The sequence below is a fragment of the Nycticebus coucang genome, chromosome 14, assembly GCF_027406575.1.
Source record: "Nycticebus coucang isolate mNycCou1 chromosome 14, mNycCou1.pri, whole genome shotgun sequence".
NCBI classification, from domain to species: domain Eukaryota; kingdom Metazoa; phylum Chordata; class Mammalia; order Primates; family Lorisidae; genus Nycticebus; species Nycticebus coucang.
The window spans coordinates 48,577,035-48,592,877 of NC_069793.1; positions in this window are offsets into that span (position 1 = coordinate 48,577,035).

Consider the following 15,843-nt stretch of genomic DNA (forward strand, 5'->3'; position numbering starts at 1 on the left):
CCAAATCACACCCAGGACAGGACCTGACATGTTATAAGAGCTCAGTAATGGTGAGTTACGATCTCGGAGCTCTCTGAGGTCTGATTTATGCTTTGGCTTTGGGCAATTTCCTTGTCTGCTAGAGAGGGGAATTTTTCTGAGGATAAAGACATTATGGTTCAGAGATGCCACCATTGGAGGGTACATATAACTTCTTTGCAGTCTCTCTGGGGATGACTTTAAGCAGGTTTGACCTTCCCCCTCACCCTGCTTAGAGTCTCCCCTGATGCCCTAGGACATAAACCACTACAGTCTGTGTCATAGATGCAAAGACCCCTTCCCTTTTGCTGGGTGTGGATGAGGCATGTCATTGGCTAGGTGTTTGGGGTCAATCTCCTAAAGTTTCCTAGTCCCGAGGAATCTCCTTCTCTGGGCATCTGTCCAAAAGGTTACCATTCAAAGAACAATCTCTCACACCTTCAGTATGCATGAACACTGAGATCTTCTAAGACAGGGAATGGGGTGGAACTTCATCAGGCAGCTTTTCTTATATTTTGAGACAGAGTCTCATACTCATTCTATCCTCCTGTGTAGGGTGCCATGGAGTTACAGCTTACAGCAACCTCAACCTCTTGGGTTGGAGCGATTCTCTTGCCTTAGCCTCCCAAGTAGCTAGGATTACAGGCACCCACCACAATGCCTGAATAGTTTTTCTATTTTTAGTAAAGATGTAGCCTCCCTCTTGCTCAGGTTGGTCTCGAACTCCTGAGCTCAGGAGATCCTTGGCCTCCCAAAGTGCTAGGCATGAGCCACCACATGTGGCCTGTCGTGTAGTTGTAAGGGGCCTCACCTCTGGTACCTGATTTTGTGGCCTTGGCAATCAATCCCCATGAAGAATAGAAACCCCTCTAAAGTTTTGTTTCCCAAATCTTCCCTGTCTTCACGCCATGGGGTCCCTTGTACTTGGTTGAGGATGGTCTGGGATTCACAGTTCAGGAGCCTTTTGCTGTGATTGTGATGTGTTCTTCTTTCCTGGACAGCACTTTCTTGGGGGACTCTTTGACCAAAGCAGGGTACATCCATCTCCAGTGTGAGTCTGTGCTCAGGCCTGTCACCCAGAGAGAAGCATAGGGAGAGCAGGGGCCCCAAAGCACCAGGAGATAGTCTGTAGTGAGTGTTTGGCTGGAGTAGAGAACTAGGAGAGAAAACAGATGATTAGGAGAGAAAAATCTTTCAAATAACAACACAAACAAGTTCCTGAAAGTGAAGGACCATTTCTATTGCAGGAAAGTCAGGCTTCCCTAGAGTAGAAGGATCCGGGGCTATGAGCGGGATGTGTGTGTGTGTGTGTGTGTTGGAGAGAGAGAGAGAGAGAAAGAGAGAGAGAGACACTTGCGGAAGGAGAGGGAGAAATACGGCAAAGCTACCCTGAAGTCAGTGCATAATTACTTGTCTTTGTTTTTCTAGCTCCTCTGCTCTTGCTGAGGAAAATCCAAGGATATGTGATTACGAGTATGGAAATGACCCTGACTCCTGCCTAGGTTCCTTCATATTACCAGAAAAGACCCACGTGACTCTCTGGTGCTCCTGGGTTGGTGTTTGGGTTCTGCAGTCCCCACCGTAGATGCTGACCCCCTGTGGCCTCTCTTGCTCCCACAAAGAGGGGCCGGTTCCTCACTGCAGCCAGAATTAAGACCATGGTGCCCAGATACTATTCCAGCTGAGATGGGTAAGGATTTCCTCTCTCTGGGGTCTCAGCTTATTTTTTAAGCCTTCTCAGAGAGGACTTTGAATTTCTCATACATATGTTTTGATTCGAGGGTCTTGGGCCTGAGGGATTAGAATACCTTTGAGGGAAATCAACCAGGGTCCCAGTTCAAAGCTGGTTTTTCTTCACTCATAAAGCAACCTCTGTCTACCTGGGTAACCCTAGAGAGGCCAACTTAGATGTGATAACAGCAGCTTCTGGCTACTTTGTCACTTGCTAAATGCCAGACACTATAATAAGGTTCTTACACATTTTAGTACAGTACACTTTTCATAGACCACACACTCAGCGAGTGAAATCAGTAAGCATTACTCTCTGCATTCTATAACTTTATTGATTATTCATTTATAAAACCTTATTCCAAGACCCTTTTCTGCATGATAGACACCCAATTCTAGTTATCACCAGGGAATCTCAGTTTCTCATGTTTTCTAAGTTGTTTTTGGGTGAAGCTCAGTAAATTCAAACTCATTCCCTAGAAAGGGACTGAAGTCCTTCCCCTTGGTGTTATTTTATGTTCTGGGGTTTAATAGTATCTTGACGTGGGGGTTGGGAGAAGCTGAAAGTTCTGGCCCAAGATCATTCTTCTTCCAAAGACTTGGGCTGATGAGATTTGACTCCTGGTCCTGGGTCACTGGCATGTAGGCGCTGTTGTCCAACCTAGTCCAGGCTGCATAGTCTCTGCTACTCTCTGCTGTAGCATATTTCTATCCTAATTCTAATCCCACTCTGTGGGGTTCAGGCAAGGTGGCTATTTCTTGCTGCCATGACGAGAGCACTCATGGGTGTGCAGGGTCTCTGTCTCCAGATCCCCACAGAACCATCTCTGCTATCTGTTGCCAGTTCTCTGTGAGCTGCCATCTCAGAGACCACAGGCAGCTGATGCAAGAATGGGCCCTTTCCTCTTGTATGTACAGTGCTTCTGACAACACTTCCTCCCTTGCCACTGACACCCGGGGAGAGAGGGAGGGGAGTGCATATGAGGAGAACCACTTCCCAGAGAGTCCTTTGCTTTCTCTTTGATGTCCTCTTCCCTCCTATTTTGGAAGATCTTATGGAAATGGGTGGTGAGACAGGATCATATAGCCTCCAAAATAGTTTCTTCTTCTTCTTCTGGACTAAGAGCATTGGACTTTGTAGCCAGGCTCTCTGGCTGTACCATGACCATTTTCTTAAAGTAGTAGGGGCTACAGTCTTAACTGTCCCATGGGGAAAGGCTGAGATGAAAACAGGTGATGCAAGGTGGATTTATAGGGGACTACCACAATCTCAGTGCCCAAACACTAATCTTATTTAATCATTTAAACAACCCTATGAGGTAGCTTTTATTATGAACACCATTATACAATTCAAAAAAAGTGACTTAGGTGACTGACCCAGTTTGTTCAGTCACCAAATATTTATAGAATGCCTACTATGTTCCAGGTACTGTTTTAGGTTTTGGAGAACACAGCAGTGAATCAAAGAGACAAAAACCCTGTTCTCACAGGGATGTCATCCAAGTGGGGTGAGGAGAGTAGAGAAGAAATAGTAAGGAAGATCAAAAGGTAAACTGTAAATTGTATAGTTTATATCACAATGATAATTTTTAATAAATAAATCATGGAAGAGACATGATAGTTTTGCTGCTGTGGTTGGATATTTGTCCCTTCCAAACCTCATGTTGAAATGTGATCCCCAGTGTTGGAGGTGGGGCCTAATGAGAGGGGTTTAGGTCAAGGAGGTGGATTCCTCCTGAACTGAGTGAGTTTTTGCTTTATTAGTTCCTGTGAGAACTGGTTGTAACAAAGAGCTGCCTCCATCTTGCTTCCCCTGTCACCTTGAGATCTCTGCACTCCCCAGCTCTCAGTTTTGGAAGCAGCCTGAGGCTCTCACCACACACAGCTGTCTAGTCTTGAACTTTCCAGCCATCCAAACTCATGAGTCAAATAAAACTATTTTCTTTATAAATTACCCAGCCTTGAGTATTGCTTTATAGCAACACAAACAGACTAAGCCAAGGAGGATATGGCTTTAAATGCTGTGTCTTACTGAGATGAATTAAGTGAATTATCCCCTATTGGAGGGAAGTGAGTCCTAGGGGGAAAGAAGAGCAAAAACAAGGACCCTAAGAGGGGAGTGTGCTTGGCTGAACAGCTAAAGGGAAAGAAGGGCCAAGATTTAATCCTAGTCAGTCTGCCTGCAGAGCCTATATGCCTCACTATCATCTGGTAGTGCTCAAAATGATGACAGTCACTATTGTCATTATTATGTCTCCACTGTTGGCTTGACCTCTAACACCCCTTCCCTTTATGTGTCTTGATGGGTAGTTGAAAATGCCAGAGACTCTTTTTTCTAGCTTTGACTGTGACTATGAAATGGTTATATGCCCTGAAATGGTTGTATGTAACTCGCAGAAGCACTACTTTGGCTTCACATCTGGACCTAGGACTGAGGATCAGGAGGAAGAGTTTCTTGTGGCCCTGGTAGTGGAAGAGCAGAGCTTCATTTGTGGCTGCAGTGACAGTGATTCTGGTTCACGACAGGTTATGTCATGAGTGTAAGCTGCAGGATCAGGGGTAGGTGCTGCAGGACTTGCATCTGCACTTGACCAGATCTGTTGTGTGACCTTGTGTGTTTTCCTGGCTGTGTAGCCCTGAGCCACGTTCCTGAGACTTCACAGCCATTCATTGAACTATTATCCATCTGTTTTCTCCCTCAAAAGTAACATAGGTTTTATTTTTAGTTCAATAAAAAAAGACTAGATGACAGAAACATTTTCTTTTTCATCCCTCCACCCTATCCCCCAAATTTAGAGTTTGCAATTTTTATAAGGTTTGCATGATGATAAATAAGAAACAGAAATGTTATTAAAACTGAAGTGAATTTCCTTTTTGGTCGTGGAAAATAATGAAAAAGCTATTTCATCTGTTTTCTTTCCCATTTCAAAATATGAAATGGAAGATGAGGCCGCTTGCTGTTTTGACACTGTCAGGCATATCTCAAATGCCCTCAGTAGTTCTCACGTTACTCCGACAAGGTCTCCGAGCAAACGGAAGGAAGGGTTTCTATTCATTTCCTCTGCTTTGTCTTCTGAGAACAGTAAAAGACAAAAATCTTCTTGGAACATTTCCTTTTACCTGTAAAAAATATTTTTTTTGTCCCTAAAAGTATATTTACTAGAATGAATTAATTGAAGTACAAAAATTAATTCTTTGGATACATTGGATCCAAAGAATTTGCATACATTGCTCCCCAATGATGATCATACTTTAAGTAAAACTATAATTCAACATTCAGGCCCTTTAGATAATACTATATATACCCTTTTACATTTTTTCCTTTGCCTTTATTTTTTATTTAATTATCAGTAAAATTTGAAAAAATAAAATAACTCTAGAAATTTTCAGCCCAAAGTCATTCTTTTTCCAATGATGGCAGCTGCCACGATGTAACCAGAGCCCTGGTCTGATGGGGTTCAAATTGTGATGTTCAAATTATGAAAATGATGATAATTTATTATGGAATAAAATAAATAATAAATAATAATAAATAAAGTCTTTTTAATAATAAAAAGACTCAAATAGCTTTGCAAAATTAATTATAACAAATGAAACTTCCTGTCCTCATCTCTCCATTTCCACTTCCCAGAGGTGCAACCACTTCACCTAAAAGCTAATAGTTTTGTTACTATTCTCATGGCTCTTAGTAATAGACTCAGCTTGCTACTTCTTAAATTAAATTTAGGAATTATCTGTGTGGGAAGAATTTAGCCTTTTGCTCACCTGACCTAACTTAACTTCCCACATTCAACATCCTTCTAATTACAATACAGTAATAACATAATTCTGAGAGTAAATATCCAGTGTTTATAGTATTATTCCTACATAATAATCTTTATAGGTAATTCATTTAGTAAATGGATTGCTTTTCCTTTCCCTTTCAACATTTCAGTTTTCCTAGAGTTAATATTTGTCATTTTTCTTACTTAGTATTAGATGTAGAAATCAGTAATTAAATTGTAAACCCTTTGCCAAATATCTAAATCTCCTTGCAAGACTCATTTACATGCGGTTTTCTAGAAATTTCTCTCCACAGGCTGCTGACGTCTTTTAATGGCTCTGTACCTTGTGCATAGCAATCTTCCTAGGATCTACCTTTGCCAGAATCTTAAGGGACTGCCTTCACCCTTCTCCTGGCGTAGCTACCCCTTTGTACCCCACATCGTCATCCTACTCTCATCATTCCCTCATTTTGTTGGAGTGCCTCCTCGAGTAGGTTTCTAAGAAAGTTGAACAAAAAATAATTTTTTTAACGATCTTACTTATCTGAAAATGTTTTTATTTTGCTCTCACACTTTATTAATAGTTTGGGAATAGAAGAAAAATTTAAGGCAGGGCCCCATTATTTTCCAGCTCAAAATTGATCTAAAACTGATTCTTGAGTCTTCTTGGTGAATTTTTTTCTCTGGAAACTTGTGGAACTTTTTTTTTTTTTTTTTGTCCATTTTATTTGGAAATTTTATTATGGCATGTTTTGTTGTAGGCCTTCTTGAAAAATTGAATCTGCTGTTATGGCGAACTCTTTTATCAGGTAACTAACTCATGTACTTCAGTCCTGGGGACATTTCTTGATTTATATTTTTAATGGTTGTTTTTGTTTCATTTCCTCAAAATGCCTAGAAATTTTATCCTGACTTATGCTTTAATTTATTTTCTATTTTACCTTCCTATTTTTCCTCTCTTTATCTTTTTTACTTTCTGGGAGATTTTCTAATGTAAAACTTTCTGTTGTGTTTTTCATATCTTTAATTTTCATAATCTTTGTTCTGGTCTTTGACTATTCTTAGTTTCTAATGTTTTATGTATGATTGCAATTTTCATTTTCCAAGGATATGACTAATAAGTATTTTTAAAGTTTTTTTTCTCACCAGTCTGCCTCTTTGTGTCATTAATGAAAGTAAAAAAATGTGATGTCAGAAGCTTTCTTTAGATATCTGGATGCTAGAAGCCCTTGGCTGTCTGACTGTGTTTCAGAATGGGGAACTACAAAGCTGAATGGAGGCATTAGACACATGCTACGATTTGTCAACTGTGAGCTTAAAGGAAGAGGGATCTGGCTGGGCTTCTACTTGGAGAACCCCTTGAATATTTCAGTATCTTAAATATTTCCCCTTGTGTTTGTCAGATTCCCAGAGAAGACACTTGGTCTCTTTCCTGGAACCGAGATATAGCTATCCTACCTGCCAGCATTCCAGAGTCAAGAAGAAAATAATGCCAAGGCTCCACAGGTAAGTAAACTTGCAGCAAATTCCCATTTTCTGTATAGTATGACTTAATGTCCTGCATTTCAAACACCCTTTGTTCTAAAGCAGTGATTCTTAAACTTTACGTGGAGGGCTTGTTAAATCACAGATTGCTGATTTCCCCCCCTAAATTTTCTGCTCAGGAAGTCAAAGGTTAGGGCCAGAAATTTGCTTGTCTAACAAGTTTCCAAAGGTGATGCCAAAGCTTCTGGTCCTGGAACCATGTTGTGAGGACCCATCCTTTAGAGAATAGAACTTCAGTCTTGGCTGGGTGAGCAGGAGCAGTTGCCTGGCTGTGAGGCATGGTATGGGGTCTAACTGACTATTATACAGACTTTCTACCCAATTTACCTGCATTTCACCCTAGTTTCCAGAAGTTCTTAGATGCTATAAATTCTAGAGCTTTTGGAGGGCTCACTGATATAAACTGAGTTGTCTCTTAAATCTTTCCATTGCTGGTTTAAGATTTGGCTTTCTCAAATTTGCTAAGTCATATTTTTATTTGATTTCTAGCCTCCAAAATTTCATTGCTATTGACTTCTCTCCTGTTCTTTTTTTCTCTCTGCTAATGTACGTGTTTAAAATCCATTCACTGCCATTTTATTGTGATTTAGGAAGGGATAAAAGTGTAGTGAATACACTCAGTCCTATATCACCAAAATTCCTTACATTTTTCTTCAATCCTGGAGAATTCTATTATTCTATCAAATGTTACTTCTTTTTCATTTCCTCTATTATTTTTTATAAGAAACTACTTAATGGAATTTACTTCTTACTGTCTGGGAATTTTAAATACTTATACTTTAAAAATATCTTTGGCAAACTAATTTAACAAAATCAATTTAATGTGGAGAGAATACGTGTTCTGATTTTTAAGTTTTTTGCCTATCTTTATTAGCTTTGGGTTTTACCATTTTAAGTATAGGGGTTATTTGAAGCTATTTTTTTCCTTTCTTTTTCTTGATGCTACCTTCTATCTAGGGGTTCTCATGGCCACTTTTACTGATTCTCATAACTTCAGTCATATCATAATCAGGTCACCTGTCCTGTGACAAAAAACTGAGGGCTTTTGCCACATGAACTGAGAGCATGGTGAGCCCAATCCCTTTTAACCTGTCCCTTTTTAATTTAATCTAACTCTTGTATGATGCATGGATTCTTCCATCTTTCTCCATGTATTAACTTTTATTGGAGCAGATTCTGTCCCTAAATGGGAAGGCATAAGGCTACTCAGCACTGTCTGTCACTGAGTGAGAAACTAGGTCTAATTTCTGGGGTTTGGTATGGAGTATGACATTGCACACCTAAGAATATAATGGAGTTGTGATTAGTAATAAAATGATACTTTCATCTCCATATATCTGACTGCTATGTTTATATCTCCATCTATACTGAAGTTGGATGAAGATAGAAAAAATTTCGTATTCTCTCCCTAAAAGCCCTTATATTGCCCATGTGTGTAGAGTGGAAATATCTCATCAAAATTTGAACTTACAAATTCAATTTTGCTGGAAGTAATTTAATTTCCCAATATGCTTTTATCTTAAATTCAATCTGACATTCTTTTAGCTTATGAATATAATACATAGGTGTTATGTATGTTATGACATATAGTATGTATACTACATGTTTATCATATATAGTACATAAAATACACAAGGACCTTGAATGCTTTCTTAATTCTCCCACTTTACATGTTACGGCCTATTATTGTAAATCTATTTTCTTTATTTTTATAGCTTCAGATTCATAATTGTAGGAGTTTTTGGCTGGGGCTGGGTTTGAACCTGCCACCTCTGGCATATGGGGCCAGCACCCTACTCCTTTGAGCCACAGGTGCCACCCAATAAGTTAATGTTCATTTAGAATCATCTATATCTAGACCTCTTTTTTTGCTTGCCATTCACTCTTGTGACTCTATCTTCCCTTCTCATCCAATATTCCTCAGGAAATACAGTATTTAGTAATTTTTACAAAATTAAATTCTATTAGTGGTAGTTTTCTTAGTCTCTGTGTGTCTGCAAATGTTGTTGCCCCCAGTCTTCTGATTGCAGAATGATATTTAGCTGGGTATAGAATTCTATGTTGACTATGGTTTTCTCTCAGTACTCTGAAAATATTATTCCACTATATTATGTTTTCTCTCATTTGTGTTGAGAATGTCAACTTGAAATAACTGAAAGGATCAGAATCCAATTTTTAAAAGTTTATTTAAGCAATTTGCTGGGAATGACCATTTGGGACACACAACTTCCAGGAGATGGAGTCAGTTCTCTGAAATTAAAGCTGAGGTTCTTTCTTATATAGCCAGAAAACAAAGAAGTTTGGTAAGCTTATAATATTTTCTATATAAAGCTAGTTTATGAGTAACGACAATTAGATTAGTTACAACTTGTTTTCTTTTCCTTGTTTTTATTTCCTTTCTGATTTAAAAGAGCATATTTAACATTCCATCTTAAGATAATGTGATAGCTGTGAAGTTTTATGTAAGGAAAAAAAGAGGGAAGTTAATCTGAATGAACATCAACAGTGAAGAGGGAAGGGGTCCTCTCTGGCACCCCTTGGTCATTTGTGACATTTTACAGAACAGTATAGGTAAGGAAGAAGGCTAATCTATAGTCAGAGAAATAAAGGTTACAGTTGCCTAGGTTACAGCTGCCTAGGATACAGCTGCCTGTCATGTGACTTAGGCCCCATAATAACATTCCTTTAAGGCTTAAAATAATTTAGCGTTCTAACAGCTTAGATTTTGAATTACTTATTTTCATAAGAAGTAGTCTGTCAGTCAGTTAACCAATTTCTTCTCTTACTGCTTTTGAGATCTTTTCTTTGGCAGTCTCCGGTTTCATTATAATGTATATCTTCCGGCTCACTAATTCTCTTTCCTTCTGTAGAGTGGTTTTATAAAACTTGTTCATTTTTTTCTTATTATTTAAAAAAATGTAATGGCTCCATTTTTTTTTTACTTCATTACTGCTTTTTGCTTTTTTTAGAAATCTTCTTGACTCTGTTTCTTAATTTCTCACTCTTTTCTCATATATTCTATTTCTTCTTTAATGCTTTTAATCAATTAGATGATTATTTTAGAATCAGAGTCCAATATTTATGTTAATTTTCTTATGAAAATTATTTATTTTTCATGCTGACTTGACTAATGGTAGTTCCCCCCCCTCATTGTATTAGATAGCTATACAATTGTATTAGTTGGTTACACTGTGAGTTGCATAAAAAAGGAAAATAATGACATAAGTAATGGAAGTTTGTTTTATATGAAAGTTCTGATGTGATATAGGGAGTCTGGGATTGATGTAGTAACTCCACAGTTGTCTTCATGGTCCAAGATGGAGCACCAGCCACCACATCCACGTTACAGACAGTAAGATGGGCAAAGGAGGGGAAGAAAGCACAGGATGTGTGCCAGCTATCTTTGGAGGCAATTTACTCCAAGCTGCCCTGTAACACGCCTCCTTATATCTTATTAACCAGTTAGACTACTCCTAACTGCCAGGGACTTCTATAACTTGCAGTCTCTAACCAAAGCAGCATTGGAGAATGGAAATGCTTGAGATAAGCATGCAATCTCTGCCTCACTAAAATATTTTATGATACTGGTTTAAGCACACAACTTCAGTGGGGCTTTAAATGTAGGACTCCTATGGCAGATGGGCTAAGGGGCCATCCATACAGAAAGGTTTTAGTCTCACATCTGTCAGGTGCCCCAAAGTATCCTTCCTTGTTTAGAATCAATTTTGTTGTTGATGATGATGATTTCTCCTGTTGGGAAAGGCAGGGTCGCCAAGCAACATGTCACTGCATAAACGCAAACCCCACATCCCTGTGAGGTAAGTCCTTATGGTTATGTACTCTTAGAGATTTTACCTTTCTTCCTAGAGCCCAGTCAAGATAGACAGGCATCTTTATTCATAGAGAGGGGATTGAGTGGACTTTAAAATTTATTCTTTTACACACAGTGTACCTGTTGGGTGTCCTGGCTTTATGCAGAAGTCTTTGTCCAAATGCCAAATTTTGCAGCCTTGGGGTTTGGTCTTTTGCTCCAGTGTAGGCATAAAAGCCCAAGCTCTTACTTAGATCAATAGCACTGGCACCCTGACCCGCCATGTTCCTTCCCAATCTCTGTCCACTTACCATGGTAGTTTCAAGGGTTTAGAATCTTGTTTGTTTTAATTCTCTGGGGATTTCTTTTGCTTTTTACAAGCTCTTACAAACTCAGATATATACTTTATTACTTTTTTTCTAGCATTTCTAGATATTTTGTAGCAGGAGGATTTCAGATTACCATTCTACCCATTGCAGGATATTTTCCCCAATAGCCTTTTTATAAATTCGTCTCACACTTTCTTCTATTTTGCTTCTATAAGCCAGAGCCAGAATATATTTCTATTGCTCACCACCAACACTACTGACTGATACATTGTGTTTTAGAACTTGCCCCGGTGTTTGGCCCTGACCCTCATGATCCTTGAAGTTTAGAATCTTGCTAGAGAGCTCCAGGTAGAGAATGCTCGGTGGGTGCTCCAGGCTCCTGATGTGATTCTCCCACTAGAGCAATCCATAGAGGGAACACAGTCCACGCTGACTTAGGCCTTTTTCTCATTAACTCACCATTCCCTTGTGAAGGTTTTGTGGAACTCCAGCTCCAGAACTCTCCCTATGTTAGCCCAGAAGTTTAATGTTTTCACCAAACCCTACCAAAGAGCACACTTGTTCCTTAGCAGTGACTGACATTTATCCCATTAGTGCCAATTGCATTTGGCAGCAAGTTTGGGGTTTAGGGATGAAATCATTCCATCTGGATCAGGCAGACCTCCATGCCTACAAATAGGGCTAACCTGGACCACACTGCCTCCTGGAAAGCCCTGAATTGCTGCAAGGTCAACGGGAAGGCACTGGGGTAGAAGCAGTGGCCAAGAATTCACGTGCAGTGGAGTTGGGGGGCTGATCTCTTCTGCCCTTTGTTCTGGGTCTGTCACTTGCTTGCTAAGCTACTTCGGGCTCCGTCTGCCTCAGTTAGTGTCAGTTTCCTTACTAGGGATGTAGTGACAAGGTTGCCGCTCTTGCCTACCTTCTGGTGTTGAAAGGACCAGATGCAGCACAGATGTTCAGTATGTTTGGGACAGAAGTAAAGTTATTATCTTAACTTCACCAAGGAAGAAACTGAGACTCAGAGAGATGAAGTCAGTTCTCTGAGGTCACACAGCCAGTGAATGGCAAAGCTGGGGCTCGGCTCCGAGGCATCTGACCTCAGAACTCATTCCCTTTTCACAAAGCCACCGCTGTATAAACATGAGATAAGGGCAGGAAGAAGGGAATTAAAAGTGTGTGAGCGCCTCTCTTCTGCCAGCTGATTTTTGGAAGGTCTCGCATTTACTCTGCATACAACATTCTGAGGTTACAGGTTAGTTTTCTTACGCTTATTTTACAGATGAGAAAACTGTGTATCAAAGACTGTCCATGATTTACCCAAGCCAGCCCAGTAGTTTCAAGAGCTGAGAGTCAAACTTGGCATTGTCTGATTGCAAAGCCTGTGATTTTTCTCCCTTGATTTCTTTTTACAATGCTCTGCAGATATTGGTATGCTTCCCTAAAGTCCATATGCATTTAGACAAGGTTCAAATCAATTAATTCACACTTTGCTGCTGAGACGCCTTTGTGCCAAAGGTGATCCAGGTGCTCCCGGTTTTATGCATTCAAACCCGATGAGGCCTCTTTCCCTACTTCTTGCATGACAGCCCAGACTGGAGAACTGCGGTGCATATGGTGTTTGCAAAATGCTAGTTGTGTATGGGTGTTTAAACTTTAGTTTTGCATCTTTTAATTTATTTATGCAAGCAAGCCGCCTTTCATGAATTTTAAACTGTGCTGCCTTAAAGAAGTGCTTTCCAAATGGGACAGCATTTGTGATCACCACTAAGCCATTCTAACTGCTTGCAGGCCTGGGGAGAGAGGCAGTGAAGAATATTAGCAAGCTCGGCACTGTCCCTGTGTCATCCCAGGCATTGTGGCGTAAAATGCACTTCGTGTCTAGGAAAAAAAAAAAAAAAGAAAAACAACTGTGACTCGAGTCTTTGGTTATTTTTAATGCTGAGCAGCAGAACCACAGGGAATATTATGAGTTCCAAGATTCTGACAAGAGGGACTTGCCGCTGAAGTGCTTTCTTCAGGAGAGAGAGAGATACTGCTACAAGTCTTTATTCATTTATTTATCATGCTTCAGTTCCCTAAAAAAGAAAACACTTCTCCTGTTCAGGGGAAATTGCTTCAATGGATAGATTGCATTTAAATAATTTAAGTATAAAATTACTCGAACAGGCTGACTGATATTTCGAAAATGAAACAGTCACAATCACTTAAGAGCGCCGGCAAAGTTGGTGAGTCGGCCGTGTGGCTGGGGTAAGAGAAGAGTGTCTCTCTGGCTCGGGGACGGGGTCTCCATCCTGCCCCACCGGCTGCTCCCGAGCTGATTTCTGGTCAGGTTGTACAAGGAGAAGACAGGTTTCAAAAAACTGCTCACGACTTTCAGATTTTAGTCTTCATCTAAGCAGCCAGGACAGTGAAGCAAAGAAGACGTAGATCTTTGTTCAGAAGACTTCCACCTTATATGCATGAGCCACTGGTCATCCTCCAGGGTCCTGGTGGTCCTCGTCTCTGCAGTTGGATGTTAGTTCTGACCTCACAGGGATGTTGGGGCCGAACTAGGTTTCTGAGAGGACCCAGCACGGTGCCTGGTGTGTAATGGCCCATTGTGTTCTGTCTATAGTGCATTCTCCTAGGCATCTGAGGGGCTGTTCCTACAACCATGCCATCTGGGCCTAGTGAGAGTCTCTCTGTTCTCAGAAAGACCTCAGCCATGCTAATAATAGGCGTCTGTTGGGCTGTTCCTCCATCCCTATGTGGAACATGGTCAGACTGAGGAAGTCCTGCCTTTCCCTGTGCAGATAGCATTTCTTCACCTTGGTTCTGTGGTCCACTAGGACCTCAAAAAACCTGGAAAAGAGGCAACCCTATGGCCAAATGCATTTGCAGAATCCTATACATACATGCCCTTTTTGGACATTTACCCAGCACTCTGACATGCCAAAGGCTCTGAGAAGTCCTGCAGACAAGAGATCTTTTTACATTCAACCACTGCATGTATTCATCTTATGTGGCAATAAGATCTCACCCTCACACCAAAGTTCTAGCAATAGCCTTTAGAATATGACTTACTGAAACATAGTTAGAGAGACTCTGCTCTGAGGTGGTTTTTCTTCTTTCTACCCAACTCTATTGCCTTCTGTCTTATTTTCCTCTGGACACAGAAAGGACCAGCTTCAGGGGGTTTCAAGGTCTTCTTCTGTTTACTGTCAGCTAATTAATACAGCAAATGTCCTGAGGGCTGGGATGAAGATCAGTGAAGGATCTCCATACGCTCATGATGCAAAGTCAAGATGGGGACCAGACACATGACCGGGAAGGGTTACTGCCACGTACCTACTGTTGTGAGTGTGAGGGAAGTTAAGTCCTAGGTTGGGGGACAAAAGTGGCAACGAAGGGAGCCATTTCTTGGCTTGCCTGGGCATGTCAGGCAAGGTCTCCTGGAGGAGAAACCCGCAGGCTGTTCTCTGTCCTCTTCATTTGCCTTCGAGGCATTTAGAGGGAGCAGCGTGTAAGGCATGGGCAGCCGCCTCTCTGTAGCACCAGTGTTTACTTTGAAGAGAAAATGTCTGCTTTGTAGGCAAATGTTTTCAGCATGGAAATGATCATTGCAATTGCTGTGGTTGTCACAAATGTTTCATCAGAGCCGATAAAGCAGCTGAGTGTTGGCAAAATCGATGAAAACATCTTGAGAAATGTTCGCTGCCTACTTAACGGTCTGTGGCTCATCTGGTGTGAGGGAGGCGGGGAGGGAGGCGGTGAGCTGAGGCCACACATGAGATTCCGAGAGGCGGTATGGTGTTGTGGATGGGAACGTGATTGCTTTGTTAGAAACTCTGGCTCTGACTCCTGTGAGCTCTGTGACCTAGACAGATTACCTAACTTCTCTGTGCCTCTGTTTCTTCATTTGGAAACTATATAATAATATCACTGACTTCATTTAATAACTGTTTAAACAAATCAATACATCTCAAGTGCTTTTAGTTCTTCATAAATATTAATATATTAATTATTTGAGGTTAAATATCCTTATAATTGTTTCACCTAAAAAAATCGGCTGTACAAGGCACCATTCATTCAACAAGCATTTGTGGAGCACATAACTCAGACCATGTTCTCAGGGCTAGGGACCCCGTGACTTAGACAGGGTACTGTTTTCTTGGAGCTTTCTTTCTATTGAAGTAGACAAACTAAACAAATAAATAAATAAGAAAGCTTCAGATTATGATAATTTACAACACAGGTAAAGAACATAAAACAGAGTAATGGACAAGAGGACGTTGAGTTGCAGATTGCCCAATATATTCAGTTGGGCACAGAGAAAATATATTTTATTTAATTTTCTAAATTTCTCTGACATTCTTCATCTATTACTTAATGTTTAGCGTAAAAAATAATTAACTTTCTTAATCCAATCTGTAACTTCAATCTGATGGAAGAATCAAAAGAACCTCTTTAGAAAATTGTGCTGTCCTACCTTTGGCTATAAATCAAAGGGTTTAAGGGGAGGAAGTGTCTATGTGGGACCTTGTGCTACTCTAGGGGAAGGGGCCCTCAGATCCTGCAGGGCTTCTTGTACTTTCCTCTGGCTTCTCTGGTCTAAGAAGTAACATCTTCTTCTGCCTTATGGCACTTGTCTCCTTGCAGCTGAGTCCAC